Genomic DNA, 12310 nt, shown 5'->3' with positions numbered 1-12310 from the left:
GTCGTGGTCGAAGGGAAAATCCCATGCTCAACCATCTCATCGTCGTCGCCGTGGATGAAGGCCGAAGATGGCACATCGTCACTCTCGCCTCCTAAGATGGAAGCATCATCCTTGCTCGTCACCATGTCGCTCGCCTCCAAAGCTTGGTCCTTGATGGTCTCCATACTCGTAGTCGTCGCCGCACCATCTTGAAAAAGAGTCAAAGTAGACTCGGCATCATCAATGCCACAAAGAGGTATGGCGATGAAGTCGAACTTGGGAGCATCGTCTTGGAGCTCGCCGGGCTTGGACATCATGGTGGTACTAGCCTCATGCTCATTCTCATGGGGCTCGATCATCGCGAAGTGAGCTTGGGGTGGAGAAGCTTTGGCCTTCATGAGTTCTTGTTCCACCTTGAGAGCACCAATGTTGTTGTCATTGAGGGACTTGTAGTTCTCAAGGAAGATCGTCTTGGAGATGTCTTTGTGCAATCCCATCATGAAGTGGAACTTCATCGAAATGGGGTCGTCCACGCCAGCTCGTCGCAAGGCTTTCTTCATCTCCTTGAAGTACTCGTCCGTGGACTTGGATCCTTGGGTGGTGTTCTCCAATTGGTGTAGAAGTTGTTCCGTGTAGGTTGGAGGCACGAACTCGCACCGCAAATCTCTCTTCGTCTTGGGCCAACTCATGTCGTAGGTCGCCGAAGGTGCATGAAGCCACCATGTGGACGCGTAGTCGTGGAATTTCCTTGTGGCCCACTTCACTTGATCTTCGGTAGGAACTTGATGTAGCTTGAGGTAGTCGTCCATCAAATGCTCCCACTCGAGATACTCCTCGAGTTCTAGAGTCCTATAGAAAGGAATCTCATGGTCGGTGTTGAGGTCGTAGTAGCTCGTGGAAGTCGTGGACTTGAGCTTGGGGAGCTTCTCTTGAAGTGCTTGTGGGGGAAGATGCCATATGTCCATAGGCGAAGGTGCCTTGAAGTCGCTTGGCGAAGATGCCAAGGGAGATGGTGAAGTCGTTGAGCGGTTGTTGGTGTTGAGCTATTGACCTTCACGTCCTTGTTGGTGATGGTGTCGATGCCGATGTGATTTGGCCGGAGATGGTAGCTCGGAGGCATGTGCTCTTGAGCGTCTTCTTGAAGATGAGGAAGATCTCTTGTAGGCCTTGATGAGGGCTTTGATCTCCTCCATTTGAGCTCGCATCTTGGCATCGATGGAGTTGTTCATGGCATCAAACTCGTCGTTATTGTTGTAGACTGAAGATGAAATGCCTTGCCCATCCATCATAAGACTCGAGCAAATGTGAGTGGGAGAAAGAGAAGAACTATACCAAATGTACCTGGACCAATGTTGAAGATGGATCAATGATCACTCAATAGTGTAACAAGGAAATAGCACAATTGGTACTGATCTTGTCGATTTCGCACACCTACACAAGTAAGGCTTATGGTGGAGCTCGGTGAGGATAGTGGCACAAAAATTTGATGCAAAAAGTTAGCGAGAGTCAATAATGTTGAAAAGGATTCTCAAATTCGCAAGTATAACAAGTAGACCAATAGCAATATGTGGCACACGGAAGCACACACACGGATAGATAAATGGGGTCGTGCAACCAAGGAATGAGCACAAAATGTGGAATCCACGGAAAACACTCGTGTTGCACAACTCAAGAGAGACGCTAGCACAATTGCTCTATAGGCGGATATGACACTTGTGCACAACCTATAAGATGCAAGGATATATCAACTGTCTATCCCAAGTATGTTATATATGATGTTTCGGTGGTATGATCCAAGATGATCGGATATGACAATCTTATATGCAATGTGGTATGATGCTGTGGCTCTTGCTTACAGGCTTATTTGCTCTTTCTCTTTTTCTTAAAAGCTTATTACTTTGTATTCTTTTTATGGCCACTTTTGCACAATACACAAACCAAGATAGCAATTGTATATATGCGGGAACAAACTTGAGGCACACGAGATGATATGATACCAAGATGATACCGATATGGTATGGTATGTATGTACTGGAAGGTGTAGCTCGATGATCACTAATGTGCACAAGTAACGTTGCTGGCAATACTCAAATGGCTAGTCTCGATAGGCAAGTGACGCAAAATGGGCTAGGGGTTAACAATGCAATGGCAAGGGAATATACAATGGAGGTATACCACGATACCAAGATGATATGGGTGTTACCGTTCGCGGTGATGATGAGTGGCGGTGATCTCGATGGAGATACCAAGATGATGGAGACTCGTCCCTAGGTAGCCAAAACACCTTAGGAAATGGAAAAACCGCAAACTCAAAATCTCAAATGTCAAAGGGTGGTAGCGGGAATGTGGTGGTGGTTGCGGAAGCTCCATGGGATTGCGGAAATGCAATGATGGTTTATGCGAGTAGGAAATGCGGAAATGGAGGATAAGGTGGTGGGCTATACACGGTGTCAGAGTTGGAAGCACGGTCCCGAAGTAGCCTAAACACCTTAGGAGACATAACTCACAACACAAACAAAATTGCGTTAAGTTGGTGTGGCGGAAGTGTAAGGTGGACAAGGCTATGCGGTAGTGGTGGTGGTGGTTGATGAAGAAGCAACCATCCCTAAGTAGCCGAAACACCTTAGGAGACTCAAATCACAACTTGAACAACCACTAATGCGAAGGGGAACAAAATTGGTTAGGTTGTGGAAGCTGGTGGTGGTGTAGCGGATGATGTGGTGGAAGCCCTAGGCAAAGATGCCAAAATTTTCAAACTTTGATGGAGTCAAAAGATCTTGGTGGTATTTTTGTTGGAAGGGGGATGTCAAGAGCTTTAAAACGAGCAAAAGAACGTCAAAGTCGGAGTTCGTATGATTTAGTTATGGCCGAAACAAGAATCAGCCGAAGTCAGTTTTTACATGTTACAGACGTCCGTAAAAGGACGGATGTCCGGTCGCCGGACGTCCGATCGGGTCGGAAATCCGTAAATTTGGCTCGGTGTAGGGGTTCCGGATGTCCGGAAAAGGTCGGAAGTCCGGTGTTTCCTAGGGCTCTGGATGTCCATAAAACGTCGGTTGTCCGGTGGGTCGGGGTCCATGCGAGATGCGAGTTTCGGGATGCGATTTTGGGCAGAATTTGGGGATTTTTGGGTCAAAATTGATGAGATTTTTTGGGTGAAATATGAGGAAACTTGGGGAGATGCTAGATCCACTTGAAACCAAGCAAATCCATGGATCAAATCCAACAAAATTCGTCAAACCAACAAATCACAAAAAAATTGGGCTATTTTTGGTGAGGATCTTCGAAATTGGGAAAAAACACAGCAAAATTAGGCTAGAAAACAAAGAGGAGAGGCTCCGAAATCGTGATCAACGTGGCTCATGATACCAAGATGATGTAGGGTGGAACCCTAGATGGCCGATCTTTCACGAAAGGAGCAGATCCCACAAAGAACACGAAGAACATGAGGGGAAACATGAGGGGAAACACGAGAAGTGTCAAGTAGTATACCATCCTCGAAGGGGTCAAGTGAACACGCGTAAAGGAGATGATTCACCTTTGTGTATGTGGAGTGGATGTCGAACGTGTCACTTGCCAAACGGACTCTTGACATGGTGATGTCTGCGGGATGCTCCGCATCAATTCCCCAAGACGAAGCACCCACATCCCTACAAAGTTCAATGGATTAGCGACTCCAGCACTATCCAAGTCGAGCATCGAGTACAAGTCTCCTCCAAAATTGGTGCCTACGAAGACACTTTGGAGTGTGATGTCGTTCCAATGACCGTTTGCCACCTTCTTCTTGGATGCCCATGGAAATTTGATAGAGGTGTCATCCTCAACAGCCGAACGAACCACTACATCTTCAAGATGAAAGGAAAGGAGTACGTACTTCGCCCTATGTCTCCAAGCCAAGTGATAGCCGACAAGCAAGTCACCTATCATGGAGAGAATAGTGAGAGAGTGAACCACCAAAAAGAGAGTGAGCGCCACAAGCCTAAATCGAGTGCATCCATGATGAGCGAAAAAAAGAACTTAGTTCTATTTTCCACCAAAAGTGAGATAAGAGGAGTGTGAGAACCCATCTAGTGTCCTACACTATGTCCTTTTATGCAAGGACAACACACCAAAAGCTAACACCTCTCACGCTCTAACTTTAGTGTTGTCCTCTCTTTTACAGGAATTCCAGGATGTTTTCCCCGACGAGCTACCTCTGTGTAACACCCTCGATGCGGCTATATCTCCCACATGTCGGAGCACGACTCAGAGGCATAACCGCATTGAAGGCAATGTCGCAAGAGGGGTACTCTTTACACGTCCCATGTACTGAATAAGAAAGAGGTACAGAGTTGGCTTACAATCGCCACTTCACACAAAACATGAATAAAGCATTACAACATCCAGATACAAACAAGGTCTGACTACGGAACCAATATAAAAGAAGACTACCCCTAATGCTACAGATCCCCGATCGCCGCAACTAGGCTCCACTACTGATCAACTGAAACGAAACAACACGATGAACAAGATCTTCATCGAGCTCTTCCTTGAAACTCGGTTGCGTCACCTACACAGTAACAATGGCACTTGCAAACTGGGTTTGGAAATAATCTGTGAGTCACGGGGACTCAGCAATCTCACACCCTCGCGATCAAGACTATTTAAGCTTATGGGTAGGTAAAAGGTATGAGGTGGAGCTGCAGCAAGCACTAGAATATATGGTGGCTAACATACGCAAAAGAGAGCGAGGAGAGAAGGCAAAGCGCGGTCGTGAACTAGGAGTGATCAAGAAGTGATCCTGAAACTAATTACGTTCAAGCATAACTCCAACACCGTCTTCACTTCCCGGACCCTGCCGAGAATAGACCATCATGGCTACACACGCGGTTGATGCGTTTTAATTAAGATAAGTTTCAGGTTCTCTACAACCGGACATTAACAAATTCCCATCTGCCCATAACCGCGGGCACGTCTTTCGAAAGTTCAAAACCCTGCATGGGTGTCCCAACTTAGCCCATCACAAGCTCTCATGGTCATGAAGGATATTCCTTCTCCCAGGAAGATCCGATCAGACTCGGAGTCCCGGTTACAAGACATTTCGACAATGGTAAAACAAGACCAGCAAAGCCGCCCGGATGTGCTGACAAATCCCGATAGGAGCTGCACATATCTCGTTCTCAGGGCACACCGGATTGTCCAAACTTCCGGTAGGCCAGCCCAGAGTTGCCCATGGTGGCCACCGGCGGCTGTAATTTGGACCAACACTCAGGCGAGCACTGGCCCAGGGGTTTAAATAAAGATATCCCTTGAGTCTGCAGAACCCAAGGGAAATAAAAGGCTAGGTTGCAAATGGTAAAACCAATGTTGGGCCTTGTTGGAGGAGTTTTATTCAAGGCGAACTATCAAGGGGTTCCCACTATAGCCCAACCGTGTAAGGAACGCAAAATCAAGGAACATAACACCGGTATGACGGAAACTAGGGCGGCAAGAGTGGAACAAAACACCTGGCATAAGGCCGAGCCTTCCACCCTTTACCAAGTATATAGATGCATTAATTAAATAAGAGATATTGTGATATCCCAACAAATATCCATGTTCCAACAAGGAACAAGCTCCAATCTTCACCTGCAACTAGCAACGCTATAAGAGGGGCTGAGTAAAGTGTTAACATAGCCGAACAACGGTTTGCTAGGACAAGGTGGGTTAGAGGCTTGACATGGCAATATGGGAGGCATGATATAGCAAGTGGTAGGTACCGCAGCATAGGCATAGCAATAGAACGAGCAACTAGCAAGCAAAGATAGAAGTGATTTCAAGGGTATGGTCATCTTGCCTGAGATCCCGCAAGGAAGAAGAACGAGTCCATGAAGAAGACAAACGGACGTAGTCGAACGGAACCTCACAAACGCAACGTTATCGTAACTAACCCGAAGAAGCAACACAGGAAAGAAGCAAACAACATAGTAAACAACCATCACATAAACATGGCATGATGCACATCCAAGTATGATGCATGTTCGGTTTAAATATGCATGGCATGGCAAAGTGCACAAACAATACTACAAATTAAGTGGAGCTCAATATGCAACGAGTTGCATATTGAAGAATCGCCACATTCAAGTTATTTAGTTCGATCTCGTTTATGTACCCAACAATATTAAATGTTGATTAACATGGCAAGGGGTGAAGCACAACAAAACTACCTATCTAGGCAAGTTTAAATGAGGCCGGAAACAACGAACAACAATTCTGGTAAAACCCCATATGCATATTTTAAGGTTTGGTACTGTTCTGCCCTAAAGCATATTTTAGAGTTATTAAACATTAAAACAAAGTGCACCATTCTAAACAAGGCATTTTTCTACCCCATTTACATATAAAGTTTATTAAATTTGGAGCTACGGTTATTTAGTTATGAAATAAATCATTTAAGCATGGCATAGGAGCAAATTAATGCAAACAAAAGTATAGACATTTTAAACACAGATGAAAATGGCATATTATTAATCTATACAAAATTCTAAGCAAGTTACATATATAAAACATTTTAAACCGATGCACGTTTTGTGAGTAATTATATGCATGAAGTAGAGAGTTTTTCTGTAAAACAGGCGTTCTCTGGAAAATAGCTAAATCCGTCCAGGAAAAAAAAACAAGAGTTGGCCAAATCTACTAGCCCAATAGTGCACAGGGCAGAGGGATCTCAGGAGGCTCACCATGGGCTTCGGCCCAGATCGGTGAGGTAGGATTAGGCCTTGGTCAACGGGCGAAGAGGAGGCGGCCCAAACGCACGGAGGCGCGGTCAACAGGTCGAGAGGGGTCAAGGTGCTCGTCCTTTGCTCGACGCAGAGCTGCGGGCGGCGCCTGGAGCAGAGCTCCAGCGAGCGAGGCGAAGGGGCGGCGAGGCGAGGGACTTGGCATAGGCAGGGGAGGTTGGCGACGAGCCCTGTGGCGTCAAACAGCGGCGACAGGCGGGTCAGTAGCAGCGCAAGGAAAACGAGGAAGAAGAGGAGCGCGAGGCAAGGGCGAGGTACTTGGCGGGGCGACGGGAGCTGCAAGGCCAGGCGGAAGCAGGTGACGGCGGTGAGAATCCTGGCGAGGTCGAGGTCGACAGATCGTGGGCACCGGCGTGCGGGAGCGGGGGTTCCATTCTCGGCGCCGGAATGGAGGCGAGATGCATCGGCAGGGGAGCTTGGAGCTTCGAGTGGTTCGGGCGTCCATGGATCTCCTGTTGACGAACAGAGACAAAGGGAGCGATGTGAGAGAGAGAGAGGAAAGCACGGGGAAGGAGGAAGGGGCGCAGGTGAGAGTGACGGCCTGATCGTGGTCGTCGACGGGGATGAGGCCTCGGGCGCGAGGAGATCGGGAGCTCCCCTCCTGATCGAGCTGGTGGATGAGGGGGGTCGAGCGCTCGGGCTCTGGATCGAGAGGAGGAGCTCGGGGCCTTGGGAGCAGAGGAGGTGGCGGTTGTGGTTGGTCGGCGGCGCAAATCCAGGGAGGTGGTCGGAGGCGCTGGTTGGGTGGAGAAGGATCAGGAGGGGATCTCGAGAGGATTTGGTGGAGTGGCGGCACAGAATAGGAAGGATGGGACAGCTCCCTACGTTTTAGGGTTGGACCTCTTATATACACTGGTGGGATTGGTTAGGGGCTAATGGATCCCTCTGATCCTAAACGGATGATTGAGAATAAAAGGTTAGAGGAGTCCAAATAAGAAAACGGTGATATTTTGTAGATGTTTGGGGATGATCCGGATCCAACGGTGACGACTGTCCGGGTAGGGTTCGGGTAAGTTTCGGACATGCGCGAGGGGTCGATGCACTGTACAAAGAGGGGGTAGGCTGGGCCTAGGCTATGTAGGAGAGGTCTCAGGCTGAGAAGAGAGAGACGGAAATGCAGCCTGGCAAGGTTTCCGGAGACCGAAAACGTCCGACATTAGACTGGCTATATTGCCTCTATAGTTATCCGTTGGGGCATCAAATGAACTCCGAATGCGATGAAACTTGGCAGGCGGTCTAGTGACAACAAAACAACACCGCACGCCAACTTTCAACCCATTCTGAGAACATTTTTTGGCCACTTATAAAATAATATTCGGATGTGCCGCGGGTGCGTGCGAGTCTGTCTGGGCTCAGAACGGACAATGGAAGGAACGGGGAAACCCGAACAGATGCCAGTTTTGAAAACATGATGATGCAATGCAGATGATGACATGATGAAATGCAACACGCAAGCAAAATACATGGCAACGACGGCGAATAACTGAAAGACACCTGGTGCAACGGACTCGGGGCGTCACACTCTGGGACTAACTCCACTACAAGGCCTCGAGTGCCGCATCGACCTCATCCTCGGAGCACCTCTTCCAAACAAAGCTCCATACCGCATCAACCCCGAAGAAACCAAATAAATACAAAGGCAAGTAAAGCATCTCATAGACCATGGACATGTGCGCGAAAGTTTGAGTCCTTGTGCCGTCCCGGTCATTCTTGTGCCAAAAAGAGACGGTAGCTTTCGCATGTGATCCGATTGTAGACCTATCAATGCTATCACCGTTCGTTATAGGTATCCCATTCCACGCCTTGATGGTATGCTTGATGAACTTAGTGGTGCCACTATATTTTCCAAAATTGATCTTAAAAGAGGTTACTATCAAATCCGCATTCAAGAGGGTGATGAATGGAAAACCGCTTTCAAAACAAAGTTTGGTTTGTATGAGTGGTTAGTCATGCCTATGGGTTTATCAGAAGCACTGGGTACTTTCATGCGTCTTATGAATCATGTTTTTCGCCCTTACATTGGTGTGTTTGTTGTGGTCTACTTCGATGATATCCTTGTTTATAGCAAATCTATTCAGGATCATGTCACCCATGCTCGAACCATTTTACAAACTCTTCGAAAAGAGCATCTCTATGCTAACATGGAAAAGTGCCTTTTCGGTGTTGATAAGCTTGTTTTCTTGGGTTTTGTTGTTTCCCCTAAGGGTGTTCATGTTGATAACTCTAAGATCAATGCTATTAAAACTTGGCCCCAACCAACCAATTTGCAACAAATGCGTAATTCCTTGGTTTAGCCGGTTTCTACCATAGATTCGTGAAGGACTTTAGCACCATTGCTTCACCTTTGCATGCTTTGAGCAAGAAAAATGCGGCTTTTGTTTGGGGACCATCCCAAGATACCGCTTTCAATGAGCTTAAGAATTTGCTTACTCATGTTCCCGTGCTTGCATTACCCAACTTTGACAAACCTTTTGAAATTCATTGCGATGCTAGTGGTAATGGCATAGGAGGTGTGTTAACGTAAGAGAAGCACCCAATTGCTTCTTTTAGTGAGAAACTTTCCGGAGCTCAACTCAATTACCCCATCTATGACAAAGAGTTATATGCTTTAGTGCGAGTTTTGCATGAATGGGAACACTATCTTTGCCGTCATGAATTTATCATTCATACCGATCATGAAATGGTTAAATACCTTAAGGGTCAAACTAAGTTGAACAAGCGTCATGCTAAATGGAGTGAATTCATTGAGTCTTTTCCTTATGTCATCAAGTACATCAAAGGTAAGGAAAATGTTGCGGCAGACGCTCTTTCCCGCATATGCATGCTTGTTACTCAACTTGCATTGGATGGCATTGGCGTTGAGCACATAAAGGACTTGTATGAGCATGATCCTACTTTTGCTATTCCTTATGCCAAATGTTTGACGCATACATCTTGGGAACGCTATTACATCAAAGATGGATATCTCATGAGAGCTAACAAACTTTGCATCCCTAAGTCTTCTCTTCGTTTGTTGCTTTTGTAGGAATCTCATGGAGTAGGAGTAATGGGACATTTTGGACGCGACAAGATTTTTGCTACGCTCTCCAAAAACTATTATTGGCCCAAGATGTTTCGCGACCTCAACCGCTACACCAACCGATGCTCTACATGTCGCAAAGCTAAGTCTAAAGCTCAATCCCATGGCCTCCACATGCCTCTCCCAATTCCATATCAACCATGGGAAGATATTAGCATGGTTTTGTAGTTGGATTTCCTAGGACTTGAAATGGAAAGGATTCGGTATTTGTTGTTGTGGACCGATTTTCTAAGATGGCACACTTCATTCCTTGCAACAAGATAGACGATGCTTCACATGTTGCCAATCTCTTTTGTAGGGAAATATTGCGTCTACATGGAGTGCCAAAGACAATCGTCTCGGATCGCCACGTCAAGTTCCTAAGCTACTTTTGGAAGACCCTATGCGCCAAGCTCGGAATCAAGCTACTCTTCTCCACGGCGTACGACCCACAAACCGACGCCAAACGGAGGTGACCAACCGCACACTCTCTGCCCTACTTCGCATGCTCATCAAGAAGAACATCAAGGAGTGGGAGGAGTGTCTACCTATAGCCGAGTTCTCCTACAACCGTGAAAGACACTCAACAACCGGCAAGTCCCCTTTCGAGGTCGTCTACGGATTCAACCCATTGTCCCCATTGGACATTCTTCCTCTACCACTACAAGAGTGCATCAATATGGATGCAAGTACACGTGTGAACCATCTCAAGAAGGCGCATGTTGTAGGGTGGAGACCCTAAGCGTAGATCTTTCACGAATTGGAGGGGAATCCACGAAAAACGCGAAGAACACGAAGAAGAAGATCAGAAATCATAAGAGGAAAACACCCAAGAACAAGTCCAATCACACATCCACTAGACTCACAATCACATAAGATCCAGAAAGGTACAAGAACAACAAAGGGAAAGATACAAGGTAAAGTTCATCCCAAATCCAAAGGAGATGAGGTCTTGATGCAGAGCAATCTACGGTCATCCCCATGGACCTACCATCGTCTCACGAAGTGCCAAGAGGACCTATGACTAGAGCTAGATCTAGAGCTCTCGAGACTGAGGTGAGTTCTCTCCTTAGTGCCATTGCATATGATCCCCTCAAGACATGGCTACTACCTAAGTCCGAGATGTTGTGCATGATTAGGTACCAAGAGGACCCTCCTGAAGATGCACGTGAAGGTGGACAAGCCGCCAAGTCCACGGATGAATAGGAACGCCGGAAGGAGAAGAACACAGCTCCAGGGCCCGGACATCCGGCCCCGAGCCCGGACATCCAGCCGCTGAAGATTTCAACTACAGCAGCATTCCAGCCGCTGAGCATCTACAGGCCCTGGACATCTGGCCCCATCCCGGACATTCGGCCCCGGCCCAGAAATCCGGCCTCCCGCCCGGATATCCAGACAAGCTGCAATAGAGAACAGAAGAGGACCCCCGCCAACCCGGACATCCGGCCCCTCCAGCCCGGACATCCGGCCTTCCGCGAACACCCGAACATCCGGCCTGACGCCCGGATGTCCGGCCTCCCCTGTCTGCGCATAGCGTAAGGGCCCGAGGCCCGTGTACCCCTTCGCCCACCTAGACTATATGTACTCTTCTCCTACCTACATTTTAGGGTTAGCAAAGGATTAGCTCATATTTCGTGTGAGAGCTTTGCTCATCCACTTGGTTACCTTCTCCTCGGAGATCCGACCTCCTCGGAGAAGATTCCCCAAGCAGATTGAAGACCCCTTTACGGGAATAACCTCAAGAACTCCTCACGGAGAAGACCGGCTATCTTTGTATCATCCCTAGTTGACCGTGGATCATGTGACCTCTTATGTTCTCGAGGATCTAGCATATGTGTGACTATTTCTTGTTGGTTTAGTGATTCTCTTGTGTTTCCCTTTGTGTTTTCCCTCGTGTTCTTCGTGTTCATCGCAGGATCCGCTCCTTTCGTGAAAGATCGCCGCCTAGGGTTCCTGTCCTACATCATCTTGGTATCTAGAGCCACGTTGATCATGATTTCGGAGCCCCCCGTTGTGTTTCTAGGCTTCTTTTTGTTGATTTTGTCCCTAATTCTAAAATTCCCCACAAAAATAGCCCCAAATGTTTTTTGTGATCTGTTGGATTTGATCCGCGGATTTCATGTGTTGCAGGTACATCTAGTTTTCCATCCACTTTTCCCCATTTTCCTTCCACAAATTCCTCCGAATTTTGCCAGGATTTGCCACCTTCCACGCGGAGTTCCTTCCACAAACATCCGGCCAGATAGCCCGGACATCCGGCCATCAAGCCCGGACATCCGGCCCCTGGCAGCAACATCTCCATCCACTGCCCCGTTTTCCGTCCATATTTCGACAAATTTTGTTTCGGTGCCCACATACACTTCCGCATACCACCACTTCCGCATAGCACCGCCATATACCACATACACCACCATCTCTTACCACTCCCAACTCCGACAATTTTGGCCCAATTTTGATTTGAGAATTTGAGTCGTGGTTCCGTGTCCTATTGTGTTTCGGTTATTTAGGTACGGTT

The sequence above is a fragment of the Triticum urartu genome, chromosome 4A, assembly GCF_056163025.1.
Source record: "Triticum urartu cultivar PI428250 chromosome 4A, HENAU_Tu73, whole genome shotgun sequence".
In the NCBI taxonomy this organism is placed as follows: Eukaryota; Viridiplantae; Streptophyta; class Magnoliopsida; order Poales; family Poaceae; genus Triticum; species Triticum urartu.
This window is presented reverse-complemented; position numbering follows the sequence as displayed.